Genomic DNA, 20,884 nt, shown 5'->3' with positions numbered 1-20,884 from the left:
TAGTGAAGGAAGGAGTCTGAGCACAGACCTTTGCAACCAGCAGCTGTGACAAATATGTGTAAAATAAATACAAACATCTTCTCTCATTCAAAGGAATCAGAATTTATTTACACAAGTGTTAAAAGATAATGAAACAACAGTTGGGATAAATTCAGATGCCAAAAGTACACATAAACAACAACTAACTAAACATTAAACACAAACAACACATAATCTACGTGTGTGCGTGGGTATCAGTGCATATGTGTGTGTGTGTGCGTGTGCGTGTGCGTGTGCGTGTGCGTGTGTGTGTCAGGACGTCACGTAACGTGGAACAAAAACAAAATGGCGAACAACGTCACGTCACATAAGACTTCAAAGAGAGAAAACGGACGGTTTTCAAAACTGCGGGGGGAGGTTTCCTCCACCAAGTGGTAACTGAAAGTATTGGAGGCCAGATGGCCGGGACACCAAAATCCATCACACTTGCTTGAAGCTTTTGACGGGGAAACAGGAGCACGAACAGCTTCGGTAGTGACAGGACACGTTATATGGGTGCACTTACACGGGCCTGTAACAATATAAAAATACAAACGTAAAGATAAAAAGATAAAAACGCATCAAACGTCGGTCTGCATGAGAGACCGTCGGCGCGTTACACAGTAATAAGCAAAACAATACAACAGCAAACACACTCAATGCTAATTACTTTAAACCAACTCTGCCCAGACACAAGCCTCTTACTTTAAGATGCTCTGGAGGTAGTCAGTGGCGTCCTGGTGGTTGTGGAACTCCTGGTTCTGGTGCTGGTCCACAGGTTGCTGATTTTTACGCTCTCACTGGTGATTTAGCTGGGAGCGGCTCCCTTTTCCTCTCTGTGTGTCGCTCAGAGACAGAGAATGCAGCATCGCTGGCAGCCAGGTAAATCGGGATCGCTGACCAATTTACTGTCCGCACGTCACCTCCATCCTGCCCCCTCTTATGGTCTCTATGGGCAGTAAACTGCAAACCCCACTGGGCTTTGGAGTCATTCCTTAATTCCCTGTGTTTTAAGACCATGCGGTCAGCTGTAAGAAATTGAGGCTGGTCTCAGAGTTAGGCTTCAAAGCTGGGCCTTGAAGTTGAAATGATGGCTTCCCATGTTCACATAGGACTGTTGCCCAACAACTTGAACAGGCGAACCACGACAATGATGGACAAGACTGAACGAGGAATTGCGAAGTGCGAAACGCACCAGGAATGCAGTGACGCTGTTTTCTCCCTTTTTCACATAGAGCTGAAGGTGATATCCACCAGACTTCTCTATGACATTGTTGGCCCACAGTCCTGTGTTGAACATGGAAAGACTTCATTTCAATTCTGAGGCCTAGCTCTGACGCCAGACTCGGAGCTTGGTTTCCGCATGGTTTGAAACAAAGGAACCTCCATAATGACTCAAAGCAGGCAGGCTTCACTCTCATTGGGGATTGACCCCAAATCGCAGGAGGGGCTGCTGCCGTTTATTGCAGCCTCTCCCCGGCTATAGAGCAGGCTACCCCCTCTCTTTCAATTCTCCCTCAGCTCTCTTCTCCCTCAGCCCTTTCCACTGCTCCATGGAGTTCTCTGTGAGCTATGACGAAGGCCACAGCTCCTATCTATGGGCCGGGCTCCTCCATGATCGTGACTGAAGAAGCGTCTGTCTGCAGCGCTTTAACGAGTGACCCGCGAACATTCAGAGCCTCAGATGAGCCAAACGAGGGACCCTTGCATGCGCCAACAACGTGAACGCCTTCGGAGTGAGTATAGTAGAATATAATCTGAAGTTTGTGTTGTATCATTATCTTTTAACACTTGTGTTAATGAATTCTGATTCATTTGAATGAGAGAAGATGTTTGTGTTTATTTTATACATATTTGTCACAGCTGCTGGTTGCAAAGGTCTGTGCTCGGACTCCTTCCTTCACTGTTATTCTGTAACGCCACCACTGGCAACAGGCTGTTACGTATGGAATAACAGCTACTTTGAGACTGAGTTTGCTGTTTAGTTATTATTTTCCTGATAAAGTCAGGTGGTGTTTTGATTGATTCATTGTGGCACAACAAGATCAAACGGCTGTTTTGAGGTTGGTCCTGATGGTTGGGAGCACAGAGGAAGACCTACAGGGGAGGCTCTTATGGCACAGTCCAAGCGTTCAAACTGTCAGCCAACTGATTCAGTAAATAATAGAAAAGGCAACCACATGCAGGAAACAATCCAACTTCAACCACTTCAGTTAAAGTGCAGAACATTCAAATACGCACACACAAACTTACTGTACAAAGTACAAATGGGACCGGTTTGAGTCCAGAGGCGGACTTGAGTACCAACCAGGGAGGAAAATGAAGCAGCGGAGGTGGCATCTTTCTTTACCGGCCTCATTTTAAAACAAATCTAGATTTTTTTACACTTTGACATTCATTAGTCACAAACTAATTAAACAATTTAAAAGGATGGAATACAGATGGAAAGTTAGAATTTTTCTCCTTGTTATTGAGCCTGTAAATGTTTAACACTGCAGACGGTGAACAGCAGGTTTCTGCAGGTTTTCACTCAGCGTTTAGACTCGACCGCATCCATCACACACGGTGCTTACGTCAACATCTACAGATGACAATCAGTTTCCAAACAGTAGAAAATACATTTAAGAACCTTTCCTTGTGTTTTTTCTCCTAAAAAACTTTACAGGATTATTAAAATAATAAAAAAAAGATCAATAATTAGTTTTATATATTTATATGACAACATTGTTTATGTTATATTAATATAAAGGAATGCAACGTTTCTGTTGCTCTCATTTACAATTGTATGCAGTATTCCTTTTTCAGCGTGCTGGGGCCATTTCTGAGCCGATGATGGTTAATGTAGGTTATATTTTACAACAATAAATGTATAATACCGATATCATACTGCTGTAACACCTACATTTAGCATCAGGTCCCATCCGTGAGACTGAATGCAGGTTTAATTGTCTGCCACCAGAAAACAAATGCGCTCAATTAAAGTGAGGACTAACTCTCTGCAGTAGCAAGAGAGCGCCCAGAGGGGGGAGCTAACGGACCCTTAAAATAGATTTGCAAAGACCTCACTCATGCCTCATCTTCACTGGTCTCGGCGGTATGTTTACATGCACTAAGAGAAAGTCAAATTATCTGCTGCAGGTCAGGATATCAGCAAGTATCTACCAGACAACCATACAGACAGGTGGAAGCAAGCAGCGGGATGACCAGAGGGTGGGACTGCAGGGCAGCATGCAGCTCCGGAAGCTCTGGCCTGCAAACATGCATAGAAGAGAAAAGGTGGAGAAAAGACCAACAAAGAAAAGGAAGAAAGGAAGGAAAGGAAGAAAAAGAGAAAAAATAAAGACATGGTGAAGAGTGGTCGATCAACTCATTTCTGAAACAACGAAGAGACCAAACTCATGTTTGTCCACCTGAAGGAGTTGGGCATTTTATGGATGGGAGGAAAACCCAGAATGGTGCAAGCAGTGTCTTGGTATGTATGAAGTGTAAGACGTGTAAATGTTTGTGGGTGTACCAATTTGGTAACTGATGTGTCTGGGTAAACAATGCTGGCTGAGGACGATTGCATCATGAGCTTACCCTGGCTTCTTGCAGTGGATTTTCTGTGTGGAGTTTGCATGTTCTCCCCATGTTCCCTTGGGTAGCTAATGGGAGCTACTCTCACAAAAACATGCAGCAATCCTGGGCTGTACACTACCTCCTCTGGCCAGCCGGGGCACCAGCCGTGGCTCCCGATGGGGTGGGGACGATCTGGCTGGAATAACGTGATCCTTCCATGCTCTACGTCCGAGCAGAGAAGCCCCACCATGTTGGGTGAAAAGAAGGGCCTGCTCACTCCTCAAGCAAGAAGTAGGCTTGAGCTCAGCAGGGCCCTCCCGGGGTTGGCAAAGGGAGAGCAATGCCCAGGACTTTACTTAAGTAGGAGTACTGGGTTATAAAAAAATAAAAATCAGGGGATAAAAATATATAAAAAAGACTTTGCTTGCATCTTACATCCAACATGATCAGGCTCAGTATATACAAAATGTACAGAGTTGATGCGTCGTGTTACGGTGTTTCAAAAATGTGTGTCGTGTTCTGTTGCCGGCAACAGCATTTAATTAAAACTATTATTAATTAATAATGTAATAACAGTTGGTGACCCCGAAAAAGGGTGAAATGTCATTGTCCTGCTGTTTAGTATGATGGTGTTTATCCCATTGAACATGGACCAGAGAAAGCAAAAAAGAAAGGTTGTCTGAGGAGATCAGAAAGAAGTTTATAGACATGCTTGTCAACGGTAAGTGCTTTAAGGATAAAAATAAATGTACATTAAGCAGCCTTAGGCTGTGACTGTATCAGAGTGTCACTGCTCAAAGGGAAACAACCTATTATGTCTTTATTTACTTATTTTTTACAATGAAAGTTGTTATTCATCTCTACATCATCTATCTATTCATTTGTTAACAATGAATCTTATCAAATCCATCTTCCTGCTTTGCATTAACAGTGTCATCTGAAAGGTTCATGTGAATAATATCTGTCATCCCACCCTGACAATGTTTAGCTCTTCTGTTTTTCCAGCCTGGTGCTGAGCTGGGAGAAGATATAAAACACAGAATAATCTGAGTACCACCGTCATCTTTCCATCTCTCTTTGCATTGTCATCTATTGTTCGTGCTTTTACATGTGTAGACATTTGTTCTGGTGAAACCTGCCAGGGTTACTTTCAAGTGTAGATTATTATTTTCTATAACAAATAACCTTCATAAGGTGCAGACTTTGGGGTTTTGGTTGTTGTTTTATAAACCAGGTTCTCTGTTGATGCCTACCTTTTAGACGTTGCTGATTGCACCCATTCGTATTCCAGATTACCAGTTAACAAGCCTCAACTCACCCCCCCCCGCCAGCCAGCAGTTACAGTTGTATCCTGTTGTGGTTGGGTGGGTTGAGTCAAAGTGCGTGCCAGCCATTGGTGCACGATCAGTTTCATTTCTGCTCATAGTGAAGTCTACATCGAAAGTGTACTCAGTTACATCTCTGCTCTCATCCAACACAGACTCAGATAAAAGACTGAGGTAAGACTAAAATTATTAAAGAGATTTGTGTTTGTACATATATCCACTTTTCCCCCTCAAGAACTTTGGGACGTATATATTATGCATTACTATGTGTTGCTCACTGTCTTGGAATGTGATTCGGTTTTAAAGTTTGTCAGTTTGGGTGTGGTACCCACTACTTTTCATGTTCCATATTTTATTTTATTTTATTTATATATCCATAAACCGGTTTATTTGTATTAGTATTATTATTTCATATTTGTATTATTGTATTTTTATTCTCACTCTGGGGATTATTTTGGCTTTTGTTATTTAGGTTTCGGATGGGTTATAGAAAAGTGTATTAGTTGGTCTTATTGTGTTTATGGGACTATGTTTGTGTATCTGATGGTACCGAGTGCTCTGTGGATGGTAGCTGCCCAATTAAAGTTATTTGGTTGGGGCCATAAAAGAGGGCTGCTCTCTACTCCTAGGGGTGGTGGTGCAAGGAGAAGGGGTCTCCTTGCCTCCTTTAAAATGAATTGTTGAAAACTAAAAAAAAAAAATACATGCCTTCCATTGAGGAAGCAGAGAGTGTGGACTCGGGGATGTGCTCATCTATTACCCAAGCCGAGGTCACTGAGGTAGTTCATAAGCTCCTCAGTGGCACCGGGGGTGGATGAGATTCGCCCTGAGTACCTCAAGTCTCTGAATGTCTTAGAGCTGTCTTGGTTGACACGCCTCTGCGACATTGCATGGAGGAAGGGGACAGTACCGCTGGAGTGGCAAACCGGGGTGGTGGTCCCTCTTTTTAAAAAGGGTGAGCGGAGAGTGTGTTCCAACTACAGGGGGATCACACTTCTCAGCCTCCCCGGGAAAGTCTAGGCCAGGGTACTGGAGAGGAGAATACGGCCGATAGTTGAACCTTGGATTCAGGAGGAAAAATGCGGTTTTTGTGCTGGCCGTGGAACACTGGACCAGCTCTATACCCTTCGCAGGGTGCTCGAGGGTTCATGGGAATTTGCCCAACCAGTGTACATGTGCTTTGTGGATCTGGAGAAGGCATTTGTAGTATGGGGTCCGGGACCTTCTATTAAGGGCTGTCCGATATGATCGGAGCAGGTGTTTGGTTCGCATTGCCGGCAGTAGATCAGACTTGTTCCCAGCGCATGTTGGACTCCGGCAGGGCTACCCTTTGTCACCGGTCCTGTTCATAATTTTTATGGACAGGATTTCTAGGCGTAGCCAGGGGCCGGAGGGGATCCGGTTTGGGAACCACAGGATTTCATCCCTACTTTTTGCGGATGATGTTGTCCTGTTGGCTTCATTGGACCTGGACCTTCAGCTGGGGCGGTTTGAGGCAGAGTGCGACGCGGCAGGGATGATAATTAGCACCTCCAAAACCGAGGCCATGGTTCTCCACCATTTTTTATCATCTGCGCCAAAAACAATCAGCCTCTGCCAAGAACAAGAGGCGGGATGTTCCAAAACAACCGATAAGACGACACTCTGGTGACACTCTGGCTGAGATAAGGACTGACCATGGATGACAGAGTCAGAGAGAAACTGCAGGGTCATCATCCTTATCCTCACCTCAACAGGGGGAGTCTCCCCCAGCCCCAACAGCCCAACGAGGGGAGTCTCACCAAGTCCCAACAGGAGACAATGTGGCTTTTTCTGATCACTACTGTGTATTGTTAAAAATGACCACTGTTGCCAATCCTATGAAAGGTGAAGCAGAGGTAATCAGAAAGCGTTGTATAAATGATAACACCTGTGCATTATTCACCCAGGGTTTTACACCATCACCAACCCTTCCCTCAGTTCTAGTTAATGACCTTGTTAACAGTTTCAGTTCCAATGTTATGACTGTTATTGATTCTATCGCTCCAATTAAGACCAAAGTTCTGTCAGGGAGGAAAAAGTCACCCTGGAGAAACGCCACACTGGTTAAAGCACAGAGAAGGATATGTAGACAAGCAGAACGCAGGTGACGCAAAAACAAACTTCAGGTATATTACAACATTTATAAAGAGAGTCTTCGCAACTATAACCAGAAACTGAAGAATGCAAGGCAATCATATTTTTCAGAGACTATTCATAGAAACAGTAATAATGCTCGCCACACGCGGGGCGATACTCCCCCGGCCCGGGCCCCATTGGGCCCCCGCTGCCCCAGCGAGATTTTTTTTTTTTTGTGGCACCACTTGGTCCATATTAGGTATAAAGCATTGTATAATATGTTGTGCTGAGATTTTCACACTCACAGTTAACATTAAAACAAAAATTGCAAGTATAATCTCCAAATGTATTTTGGGTAAAATCGTTCGTCATCAACAGCCGTCTATCAACGTCATACGTCATCATCGATCACTTGTCAACAGAGCACAGTAATCCTACAGCCTAAAGATGAGCGGGAGTTAGAAACACAAGAGTGGAGTGATAAAATGCAAAGAAAAAGAAAAAAGGGAGCAAGAAATAGCCAAATTGCCCAAGCTAGGTGCATATTTTGTTCACCTTAATCCTCCTCATGTGGGAGATGAACCATGTTGTTAGCAGCGATTCATCCCCGGGCTGCCAGGCTGCCCTTATTTTTAATAACTTGTTTTTTTATTATTTTACCTCTTTTCTTATCATTTTATTTCATTTTATTTGTATTTACTGTTTAATTGTGTCTTGTCGCTTTTAATGTTGATGTAAAGCACTTTGAATTACCTTGTGTTGAATTGTGCTATACAAATAAACTTGCCTTGCCTTGATGTAGGGTCAGCATGCAGGGATAGTGGAGCGTGGTCTCTCGGACTTTCTCTCCAAACATCGAACAAGCGCATCTTCCAACTCTGCCTCCCATCTTTCCCTCAGTCCCACAGCCTCCAAACCTAACATTGTTGGTCTCACCATCATGTTTTTACCCTTTTTAGTTTACTCTCTCTGATACTTATCACACCTCACTCCTGACACTCCCATCCACTCATCCCAACCTGCTTGAACATGCTTCTTCACCTCTTTTCCATACCCTCTGTTGCTCTGTGGAAAAGTACTTAAATAACTAGACACAAAATTCACTGGAAATTTTGAAGTGCCACGGGACTCCTCCTGGGTTGGCTGCCACCCTGCCGTGAAACGCTCAGCACCTGAAAAGCAAAGAAACAAAAAGGGGTTTAAGGAGGCAAACAAAACAAGTGCACAAACATACGAAACCAATTATAAACGGTACAAAAGTAATGGGAGGGGACAAAAACAGAGATTGACCAATGTGGTTGCTGCTACAAGTTGGACAAGGTAACAAGGGCGACAAAACCCAAGTTAACCCGAATCCACCCAAGAGAGGAATATTCCCCACAGCACACTCTAAACACACACACACACACACACACACACACACACACACACACACCCTCTCTCACACGCGCACAATTGCTAAAACTAAGCCTATTAAAATGCTTTGATGCTTGGTGGTCTTTGCAGACTCTTCACACGGGCGACAGCGTCAGTCCAACCAGGACACTGCTGGGTAATTTCAGGTTGACAAGAACGGCAGCGGGACCAAATCCGGCAACCCCTAAAATACATACAACACACTTAATTGATACTACAAATAATAACTGCCGAAAGTAAGATTCATTAGAAAAGCACATACCAGATGATGCCAGGCGTCTTAATTAATCCTAGTGAGGCTCGCCTAATTCCACAAGTCGCCTGATTAACAGACGCTCGGAGCGAGCCCCAAAAACTCACAGAATGCGCGCTGCGCAGACTGTAAGGAAACTGAACGCCGGAACGTGCTGAAAAAGCGATCAGGTGCAGGTCGGCAGTGAATTAAAAGTAGCAAACAAGGTGCCATCACAGCATGCTGAAACAAACATAAACCAGGTACCAGTTGCAATTAAGCATGGAATCTTGCTGCAAGATCCGCTACTGACACGAGCCGGCCAAAGCCCAGCGGCGGAAGCACGGCCACAGGTAGAGGAACGAGACAGGAAACCGACCGGAACCCGCAGTGGGCGGGGGCGAAGAGTCCATGGATCTATTATAAAACGGGAAGAGTCGCGCTTTGTTTCCGGGTTCACCATCACCTTCCCTTAAATAAGCCAGCGACGCACGCCATTGGTCGAAGCTGCTCACTCACAAATAAGCACGTACTGTAATTCAGTGCGTCTTACCACAAATACAAATACCATAACAGAGTAGGAGAGGAATTCCAACCAACACAAACTACACCTAAGTAAGTACAAGATCTTGTGAAACAAAATTGAAAAGAAAAAGAAAAAACATAATTTGGGCCCCCATTTTTTGTACAAAAAATTATAACCACGTTAATAACATTTGTAAGAAACCAAACTGTGTGTAAATCCGTGACGTTTTCGGTGAATATTTGAATATTTGAGTTTGTTCAGATCACTCACCTTCTCTTACTTTAATTACATCTGGCATTTATTACGCCTATCTTTGAAGCCAGCAGTCAATAGTAAACATGGCGGCCAAACGATGCAAGCGCTCGACAAAAAGTGTTCCATCAGTCTGTTGCTGCTGGTGGTGGTCCAGCTGTGTGCATTTTGAAAAAGCTTCTGATATCCATTGACATCTGGCACTGGCCTATCCGTTTAAAATTTGCAGCGGAGGCCCAAGTAGAAATGAGAAATGTATCAGTTAAGGTTAAATGGTTTTTTGCCAGTAGTGATGGAAATGTTCCGTCTCTCTGTGAGGTCATTATGAGTCCACTCAGTTCTGACCAGTTTCGTGTCCGTGCAGTTTGGGTTTAGTTGTCTTACAGAGCTGTAAGTACCGGTATGTTGTTTTGAGAGCTGCTTGTTATTTATCTAAAAAGCCCCAACCACTGTTCTGTAAAACTGCTGTATTGGCAACCCAGTCTCACATAAAAACGTACCCTGCCTGCGTTGGTCCAAAGTGCAAAAACGTAGAGGGGTTACAATAATAGCCCTTGAATTGTTAAATTTTTTCTGCCTATTAGTTTTGCGTCTAAGTCACGTGACTTTCAAGATTCTGGCCGTGACACCAAAAAACATGGCGGACATTTATCATTTTTTAGTGAATAAAATCAATATCTTGAGTTATATTCTGCATAAAAATGCGTTTTGATTACATTTCTAGCGAGAAATATATATTTTACTTTCATAATATTCACTCAGTTAATGTACATAATCACTCGCTTGTTGTTGCCAAGTTTTTTCAGATCTCGCCAGGCTGATTTATTGTTCCGCGTTACACCAACGCGTAGGCTCTGCGTCGATTTAACGTGGAACCATAATTCAGGCTTAATGTGAAGCTGCAACGTTTTCAACCTGATCTCACAAAAATCTGTGAAGTGCCCACGACCTCTCACCACTATTTTCCCTGGCACCAGCACGGAAAGTGGTAAATTCTGTGTGAGCACCATGGATGTTGTCATCCGTTTCCTACTTCTAACCAATCAACCAAACAGTAGCATTGCTGTATTTGAAGTGATGTACGCCCCCCCCCCCCCCCACAAAACCTCCAGAATGATCCTACATGGTCAGGATTATAGAATATTATGGGGTATTACATGGTTAAGGGGTAAAACATGATTACAATTAATTTTCACACATTTAACTATTATATATTTAAAATATATTTACACAAATGTGTGTATCATGCCCTTAAACTACTATGTGCACTCTTATTTTAGTATTAACAACCTCCATTTCTGTAAAAAAAAAATTATATTTGCTAAGAACTACATTTCCCTAGAGTCATGCTATACAGCTTTATGCTATCAGCGCCATATTTGTAGTCACTAGTCATTAGTTTGGGTGCCAGGGAAAATAGTGGTGAGAGGTCGTGGGCACTTCAGAGATTTTTGTGAGATCAGGTTGAAAACGTTGCAGCTTCACATTAAGCCTGAATTATGGTTCCACGTTAAATCGACGCAGAGCCTACGCGTTGGTGTAACGCGGAACAATAAATCAGCCTGGCGAGATCTGAAAAAACTTGGCAACAACAAGCAAGTGATTATGTACATTAACTGAGTGAATATTATGAAAGTAAAATATATATTTCTCGCTAGAAATGTAATCAAAACGCATTTTTATGCAGAAACTAACTCAAAATATTGATTTTATTCACTAAAAAATGAGAAATGTCCGCCATCTTTTTTGGTGTCACGGCCAGAATCTTGAAAGTCACGTGACTTGGACGCAAAATTAATAGGCAGAAAAAATGTAACAATGTAACAATTCAAGGGCTATTAATGTAACCCCTCTATGTTTTTGCACTTTGGACCAACGTAGGCAGGGTACGTTTTTATGTGAGACTGGGTTGGTACTGGAGACTCTGTGTGTCACTCCTGCATTGAACTTGAGATGTACGTTTGGAGATAAAAGTTATTTAATTGAACATTTATTGTGTAATTAATAATGTCTTTCTCTTGCAAGGATTAAAAGTGAGGACACATCAGAGGAAGAAGTTTGCTATAGTACTTTGCTGAAGCTCAACCCACCAGGCCAGATGTCCACTCTTAAGCCCCAACTATCCAGCAGCCAGCAGAGAATCATCTGCTCTCGTCTGGGCAGTGTCAAACTGAAGCTGCTCTACAAGGCCAGTGTCCACGGTTTCACTGGAGCAGCTTTCCACCAGCAATGTGACAACCTGGCTCCCACCGTGTCAGTGGGTTACAATGCCTCAGGTTACGTGTTTGGAGGCTACACGAGACGACCTTTCTGCCAGTCTGGAGCGTTCGTGAATGATAATCAGGCATTTCTCTTCACATTCAGTGGAGAAAAGCTCTGCACTTTTCCACCTTCTAATTCTGCAAATGCAGTAAAAATGATTAGCAATTCTGGTCCTTATTTTGGAGAAGCTTTGGCTCTTGTCAGTCAAAGCAAACCAATAGTGTACAGCAATCCAGGAACTACTTATAACTTCACTGCCGTGGAGATGCATGGCAACGACCTGAACCTGGCTGAGTGTGAAGTCTACCAGGTGGAGGGTATGTTCTCTGATACATTTAATTTGACATCTTTCCCGCCCTTAAAGTATAGTTTTGATTTTAATATCAGAAAATGACAACGCTAAGCTTTTTGTGAAAAAATTTTAAAAGACCAATATATAATATTATTTTAATAAAATAATATTTTAATAAAATTAGATTGTTGTATTCATTATTTTTCTTCTCCAAAAGAGACCACTGAACTCGAGAAGCCATGGAGGACTGTAATTTGGGAATCTGAGTAAGATGCAGAAAGACTCCTCCTCCTCAAGAACATGCTACACACTGGTCTTTCTGAACAATTTCAAGTTTGACTTCTTTATATCTGTATACAGGATGAGGAGGGAGTTGATGGAGAGCATTAAAGCTTACAAACCGACAACTAAATCTGTGTCTCAGGCTCGGGTTTTACTTGTTGGACCGGTTGGAGTCGGAAAGTCCAGCTTTTTTAACTCCGTCAACTCTGTATTCAGAGGCCACGTCACCAGCCAGGCCATATCTGGCTCTTCTACCACCAGCCTCACAGCACAGGTACGTGACCGCCACCTAATTTTCAATGCAAAATCATTTCCCCGTCATTATCGTCCTTTAATCCGTCCACTGGTTTCTGTTTATCTCAAACTGGGTTGCAGGGGCAGCAGCCCAAGATATGGAGCGCTGTTTCATTCACAATTAAATAACTGCAGTCAGTATAAATTGAGTTGGTGACAGTGGTCGTGGACAGGGGTTTTTGGTAGTCAAATAGGAAACATCCATCCATCCATCCATCCATCCATCCATCCATCCATCCATCCATCCATCCATCCATCCATCCATCCATCCATCCATCCCCGCTTATCCGGGAGCAGTCAGAGCAGATTTGTCCAAACTTCCCTCACCCCATACACTTCCACCAGGTCTTAGTCTGAGGCCTGAGGCGGGTCAACCAAGACAGCCCTACAACATCCAAAGACTGAGGTAGTTTGTAAGATGCTCAGTGCCAAGACACTGGGGATGGATGAGATCCGCCTTGAGTGCAGAGCCTCCTCTATGGACTCACCAAACTCCTCCCAGACCCGAGTTTCTGCGTCCAGGACTGCCCAAGTTGCGGCTTGCTTGCCCTGCGTCAGGAGTCTCACAAGTCAACATTGCCTGATAGGACCCTCATTCAGCCTGACGGCATCCTTTACTTCTGGTGTCCACCCGTAGGTTCAGGGGTAGCTGGCACGACAGGCACCAGAGACCTTGCGTCCACAACTTCGAGAACATAGTCCACTCCGATTCCATGTCCCCAGCCTCCTTCGGAATCTGTGAGAAGTTCTCTCGGAGATGAGAGTTGAAGACTTCCCTGACAGAGGGCTCGGCCAGGCGTTCCCAACAGACCTTCACATACATTTGGGTCTGTGCGGTCTGTCCAACTTCCTCCTCCACCAGCGTATCCAACTCACCACCAGGTGGTGATCAGTTACCAGCTCAGCCCCTCTTTACCTGAATGTCCAAGACATTCGGCAGAAGATCAGATGAAATGACAACAAAGTCGATCATTGACCTCCGGCCTATGGTGTCCTGGTGGCACATACACTGATGGACACCCTTATGCTTGAACATGGTGTTCGTTATGGACAAACTGTAACTGGCACAGACGTCCAATAACAGAGCACCACTCAGGTTTATTGGGAGGTTGTTCTTCCCAATCACACCCCTCCAGGTATCACTTTCATTGCCCACATGAGCGTTGACGTCCCCTAGTAGAACAATGGAGTCCCCAGTTGAAGCACTATTACTGTAATTACCCCTCCCAGGGACTCCAAGAAGGCTGGGTACTCTGTGCTGCTGTTTGGCCCGTGTGCATAAACAACAGTGAGAAAGCGCAAGTAACCGACCCTCTCGTTCACTGGGGTAAACTCCAACACATGGCGGCTGGGCTGGGGGGCTATAAACAAGCTCACACCAGTTCACCCCATCTCACCCTGGGCAACTCCAGAGTGGAACAAGGTCCAGGAGATTGGCTCCAGAACCTGTACCCTGCGCTGACGTGAGCCCGACTATATTTAGCTGGTACCTCTCAACCTCACCCACATGTTTAGGCTCCCTCCACCCCACAGAAGTGACAGTCCATGTAGAGACAGTTGTGGAAACAGAGAATCGGCACACCAAGGCCTTCACCTTTGGGTGCTGCCCATAATGACCTGCAAGGCCTCTTGTTCAAGTTTGGGTCTCACAGGAGGGTATTATTGTGTGACTTTGTACCCAACAGTTTCGCAGCTACTCTGTGAAGGATGGACGTGAGGGAAAACCTCTGCCAATCATCCTGTGTGACACCATGGGACTGGAGGAAAGTAAAGGGGCGGGGCTTGACATAGACGACATCAGCAGCATCCTCAAAGGTCATCTGCCTGATTATTACCAGGTACACTGCTTGAATACATTCTGGTGGATTTTGGCTGGAACATGGACGTAGCTGTGCTTAACTGAAACTGTTGCTCTCTTTCTCCTCAAACACGGACTCAGTTCAACCCCTCTGCTCCTCTGTACTCGGAGGCTCAATGCTATCGTAAGTCTCCAGGTCTCAAAGACAAGATTCACTGTGTGGTTTACGTCATCGATGCCTGCAAGATCTCCATCATGCCCCAAAAGCTGGAGGAGAAGCTGGACGCAAGCCGCAGAAAAGTCAACTTGATGGGTCGGTAGAATTGTCTCCTGCTTCATGTGTTGTTTTCCCTTTTCAATAAAGTTTTCCTGATTTTAGAAAAATAAATATTAAATCCAAATGTTGGTTTTGCTTCAAGGGATTCCTCAGCTGGTGTTGCTCACCAAAATAGACGAAGCCTGCCCTTTGGTGAAGGAGGATTTGAGAAAGGTCTACAAAAGTAGCTACATAAAAGATGTGGTGAGGATAATAAAAGTTTCTCAAAGAAAATACTTGCAGTCCCAGTCCTGATAACCCTCATTTTTTTATGGTGTATTGTGATCCAGATGAAGGAGGTCAGTACTCGGCTCGGCATGCCGATCTCCTGCATTGTACCAGTGAAGAACTACAGCGAAGAGTTGGAGCTGGACATGAACTGCTGCTCAGCGCCATCACACAGATGCTTCGATGTGTTGATAACTACTTTGATGAGCTCAGTGACCGACTGAGCTGTGTTCAAACAAAAGATTAGGGAGTCTGTGATCACGCATCCCTTAGAAACATCCTAGAGAAGCAGTTTTGGGAGAAACACATTGAATATTGCATGTCCACTTGTCAGTATGTTCATATTCAAACATTGCATGTCTTACATCCATCCATCCATTATCTATACCCGCTGTATCCTTTGCAGGGTCTCGGGGGTCTGCTGGAGCCTATCCCAGCTCATTTTCAGGCGAGAGGCAGGAGTTTACCCTGGACAGGTCGCCAGTCCATCACAGTTGCATGTCTTCCTTTACCATCTAATCATGTGATAAATGTCAAAATGCTAATTGTCCATATCACTATCATACTGCAGTCATCAGAACTGATTACTTTTATACAAATTTGTACAACAGTATGTTGTCATGCTTTCTGCTCACCTCAACTAGCACTGTAGCTATTATTTTTCCTGCCAAGAAAGTTAAATTTAACCAGTTTAAAGGTGACCTATTATGGCATTTAATGTATATTTTAAACAGGCCTTGAATGTCTTCTAAAGCTTGTTTTTTCTACATAAAGCATAAATCCAGCCTGTGGGCCCTGTCACTAGTTTTACCGCTTCTAACCTCCTTTTCTGCGCCTCATTTTTAGGGAAGGGGTGGGTATGATAATGAGGCTCTGTGCTGATTGGCTCCCTGAATGACGTGTAGCAGGGGAGGAGAATAAACCTCGCTCCGCCAGAGCAGCCCGAGCCTGTAAATAAATACAACACTGAATTTTCACAAATGGAAACTTTATTGTTAAAAAAATTAAATATGAGATGTATATAAATTACATTTATGCACTATTTAAGCCGGATCTACCCGGCGGATGCTGAACGCTGGCCCCGGAGCCCCGCCGGGCGCCCGGGAGCAGCGCTGCTGGAGCAGCGCGCATCACCGCGGCTTTAACGGGGGGATCTGACCGGTTCCGACCGGCCGGGACTGGTAGCAGGGACTCCCGGGGACCGACCAGCGGAATTTCAGCCGGATCTGCCCCAGCGGATGCTGTGCGACGGGCGCCGCAACCCCACGGCCGGCGCACAGATCCGCTCCGGGGCGCATCGCCCGTTACCGGTGATCAAACCGACAGATTTGCCTGAAAATCTCAGAGGGTGAAGCTGGTCCGACCTGGGACAGACCCCCGAGGACCCAGCTCCCAAACCACCCGGGAACCTGGATGATTTAACCCGGATCTGCTCCGCCACGGCGCGTGTCCGACTGGCTGAAGGAAGGACCGCTCCAGCTGCGGAGAGAGCTGGTTGTGGGCGTGGTTTCAGCAGCGGAGGAGACCGAGGGCGTGGTTTGCATTTTGGTGACGTAAAGAAAATGCACAAATCCAAACGACTCACAGAAACCACATGACACTGGGGGACTCTGTAAGGTGGGGGCGAGCAGACCTTGCAGATTTTCATGGGGTATCATCTTTTCTGTGTTGGCAGGGTGAGGGAAGACCACTTTATATATGTTAAAACAAGAAAAAACGTGTTTTTCATAATAGGTCCCCTTTAAAGACAAAAACAGACAAAAACCAATAACTACTTTGATTAGTGCAGGACCAGAGTGCATCTGTGTTTCCAGGATTTCCTTCATCATAACTCATAAAAGCAGACATTCAAATTAGGGGTGTCAAATTAGCGCGGTAATTGCGATTAATTAATTACAGGCATATTCAGCGCATGTTTTTTGATCACTTGATTTATTTTTTAATCTCTATTTTTACTTTTTCTGTTTGCGAGTTGCCTTTATTATGAAATCTGTGTTTCTGTGGTGGGCTTGTTGTGCTTGATTGTTAGGGGTGGAAAACAAGGTCAGTCACACCTGGAAATGGACATTGATTGGCTGTCCCTGTGTTTGGGCGGGTTTAGCATGAACTGGTAGCCTCCCATTGAAGCTGTGAAAGTTGTGAAAGTTGTCGGTCCAGTGAACGGGGAATTTACATTTCTAAAACGCCCCGACGGCCCTTTTGATAAAGGGTAGTGTTATGTGTTATTTGTGGAAAGGACTTTGCTCACCACCGAAGCAGCTCAAGTTTAGCCACATAAACGCAAAGCACCCAGTTGCAAGCATTGCAACATTAGCAGGAATGATGTTAGCAAAGCAACGCTCTTCCCCAAACTAATGATTTTTTCAAGCCACTTTTTTGTTGTTATATATCAATGTTTAGATCTGCCACAATAACGTAATTAAGTTAAAGGAAAACACTTCAAATTGAGGGCCTTTCTCAGCAATTTTGAGGTGAGATTAAAAAGGATTAATTAATTACAGATCTTATTGAATTAATCTTTCAATTTTTTTTTTTAAATCGCTTGACATCACTAGTTCAAATATACAAGTCTGCTGTTGGGCTAGCTTTCACTGGATTTTCTTGCCTCCCTTTGAATGCTGGGAAATGTAGGCTTCAGTTTCCTGCTCTGAGCTCTTCCTCAGCTGCAGTATTTGAGATGCTTGTTCAAACTTGCTTACAAATGTTAACTTGCATGTTATAGTGGATTTAATAAAAATATCAGATTCTAGTTTGAGTGGTTTTGTCATTAACGCCGTTACCTCCCAACTCAAAGACTCCTGGTTTTAATCCCAGCAGGAGTTTGCTTGTTCTCCCTGTGCTTGTGTAGGTTTCCTCTAGGTACTCAGACCTCCTCCCCTCAGTCCAAAAAACATGTGTGACTCCAAATTACCTCTAGGACCGAGGGTGATTGTTTGTCTATGTGTGGTGCCGGATGTGATGAATAGGACTTTGATGATGGAGGGAGTTTTATGGAACTCACACCTTTCAATATCTGCTCAAAGTGAACACAAAAACATAAAAACTGAAGTTTATTAAAGCAGATCAGACGGTGTACGAGGAAACCGCATTGGAGTCAGAGCAGCTGAGCAGCGTTACAACTGTGATCCACACAACACACACCTGTTACCTGACTCCCCGCCTGCCCTGTCAATCAGTGAAATTAACTGTAAATTAGAGCGAGTAATAAAGTAACAGCTGTCCTCTCGGTTAAAAAATTACTCTGAAACAAACGTCTTAAAATAGTGTGTGTGGGTGTTGTGTTAATGCACCTAAGAGAAGGGTAGCCCCGTCCGCCTCGGCCACAGTTTACACTGAACTGGTTGTACAACTTTGTTGTGCCATAAAGGGAGTGCTGGTTCAGTTATTAAAGGGTTATTAATAATGGTCTTGCAATAGTTATTAATTATTAATAAAGGAGATGACTTATCGAAATAAATTAGCAGAAGGAATCAATCAAAAGGGGGCACCACCTAACTTCAACAGGAAAATAATAACTAAACAGCAAAATCAGTATCAAAGTAGCTGTTATTCCATACGTGTCAGCCTGTTGCCAGGGGTGGCGTTACAGAATAATAGTAAAGGAAGGAGTCCGAGCACAGACCTTTGCAACCAGCAGCCGTGACCAAAATTTGTAAAATAAACACAAAAAACTCAACAGACGAGGATAAGTGTCAGACAACTGCACCAATTTTGTTGGCACGGAGAGAGAGTAAAAGAAGGCTTTAAAAAACATGCACGAGTCAAAGATCCAAGAATCTACGCTGAGAAGAGGAGTTAAATGGATATTTAACTCTCCTGCCTGGGAACGTCAAATAAGAACAGTTAGGAAGGTCATGAGTGCCCTGTTAAAGCAGCAGATATTGAACGATGAAGGACTACAGACACTATTATGTGAAGTAGAACGTATCATCAACAGGCCCCTTACAACAACCTCAAAAGACCTCAATGATCTGGAGACGTTGACCCTGAACCATCTGTTGGCGATGAGAACACATCCAAATGTTCCCCCAGGTGTCTTTTCAAAGGATGATCTTTATGTGCGTCATTGCTGGAAACAAATCCAGTATATGGCGGATTTGTTTTGGCGCAGGTGGACACAAGAGTACCTACCTATCTAACGGGTAAGACAAAAATGGAACATAACAAGAAGGAATTTCAGTGTGGGAGATGTCGTCCTCATTGTTGACTCCTCTGCTCCACGGAATTCCTGGCTGATAGTAAAAATCGTCAAGATAATGCCAGACTCAAAGGGGACAGTCCGCAGCGTTTGTATTCAAATGAAGACAAACACGTTAGAGAGACCTATTGCTCTTGGAGGAGGCATTATGAAGATCAGATCAAGAGACGGAATACGTTAGACACTTGTCTGTTTTGTATCATACAAATTTTCTACAAAAGTGGAAAAAAGGATTTATTGTAGAGAAGACAACGGCTCTATGCGTTTGTGTTTCGTAATTGATATGTAGTTAACCTAATCAATTAGGGGCAGGTTATGTTAGAGCCATTTGTACATATGAACAAAGTGATCAATAATTTACATTTTTCTAATATTTGATTTAAGTGTATGTTGAGTAATACGCAGTTTAATATCAGCTCACAATCTGTTTGCTTAATATTGCCTAATATTAGTAATGACTGCAGCTTTCTCATTGGTTGACGTGATGTACGTGTATTTTGGTTTTAGTGAAGCTATGGAACCGAGAGAGCACACTAGTTTTGACCACGTGCTTGCACGAGAATATTATTTTGTCATATTATCGCACAGTTTTTGTTTTTGTAATTGAAAGAAAGGTTTTTCAGGGCTGTGATTGGTTTGCTTGGTAGCAACGCATTTCTGGTTCCGGTTCGTGAAGCAGTAGTGAACTTTCAGCACTCTTTTCTTCGTGTGTGTGTGATTTTTTTTTTGGGTTGTTTTGTTTTTTTGCACAATAGTTGTCCTTATCTCTTTGATTCACTGTGACTGGAAAAGCCGGAAGCTAAACAAATTATCAACTAGCGCGCTCTAACTAGGGGGCGGGGTATTGCACCCCGGAGAAATGGAGTGACGGAGAAGTCCGAAGGGTTCATGACGGCGTCACGGCAAAGGTGTAGGCTCTGCGTTGGTTTAACGCAGAACCTTAAACCAGGCTTAACCCCGGAATGCTATGCGCCCTCTAATGGCGATTCTGCGCAACACAGTCATGCAGCAACAGTAGAGTGAAACTGCGTTATCTCATGCTTTTTTTTTTTGGATACCATAAAGGAATGATCAAATAAAAAAAAACACTTGTGGGGTCTATTTTAACATAATTATAAATGTCCCATGAACTGTTCATATATCAACATTACTTTCCCCCATTTTTTCTCTCACATACACGTAAACATATATTATATCAGTGGCAGCCGGTGCTAAAAATTTTGCCGGGGGGGGGTGCAATTTACCTTGGCATACATAAGGGTGTAACGGTACACAGAAGTCACGGTTAGGTACAATCTTGGTAGTATACAATGGGGAAAAAAGAACAATGTGGTGAAAATAATGGCACTGGCTCCATCATACGCCTGGCAGATGAGCTTACTTTTTTGGTCCTCTGGAAGTCGTTCTCTCATTGCTGCAGCAATAGACTCGGCTGTAGCTAACATCAGGGGGATAAATCTCTCCTGCACAGTGTTTCTCCCATTGATGTAACGCAGCACGAGCCCAAGTTGGAAGTGTGTGGAAATATCCATGGTCTCATCTGCTTGTATTGCGATGAAATCGCTACTCACAACAGATAGCACACAGTCCAGTAACGCGTTCTGTACAGTTTTTTGAAGTCCCCTTGAAAACTGTGGCATTCTCAATGTGCTCCTTCAACACATCGTCAAGGGAAGACACAAAATCCACCAACCCCACGGAATATCCCAGGATTGTCTCTCTCACTCTCGTCATGGCCACGCAAAGCCAGCTCAAACACTCCAAATAATTGCAAACAGTCTATTATTCTA

At 43.9% G+C, this 20,884-nt stretch overlaps 1 pseudogene; it reads left to right on the top strand.

Annotated features, from left to right (window-relative positions):
* Window positions 1-5,047: 5,047 nt before the first annotated feature.
* LOC133458670 (interferon-induced protein 44-like) lies at window positions 5,048-15,970 on the top strand (annotated as a pseudogene).
* The last annotated feature ends 4,914 nt before the right edge of the window (window positions 15,971-20,884 follow it).

Source organism: Cololabis saira, chromosome 13 (assembly GCF_033807715.1).
Source record: "Cololabis saira isolate AMF1-May2022 chromosome 13, fColSai1.1, whole genome shotgun sequence".
In the NCBI taxonomy this organism is placed as follows: Eukaryota; Metazoa; Chordata; class Actinopteri; order Beloniformes; family Belonidae; genus Cololabis; species Cololabis saira.
Note: the sequence above shows the minus strand (reverse complement) of the source record. Positions and strands in the feature narration are given on the sequence as shown.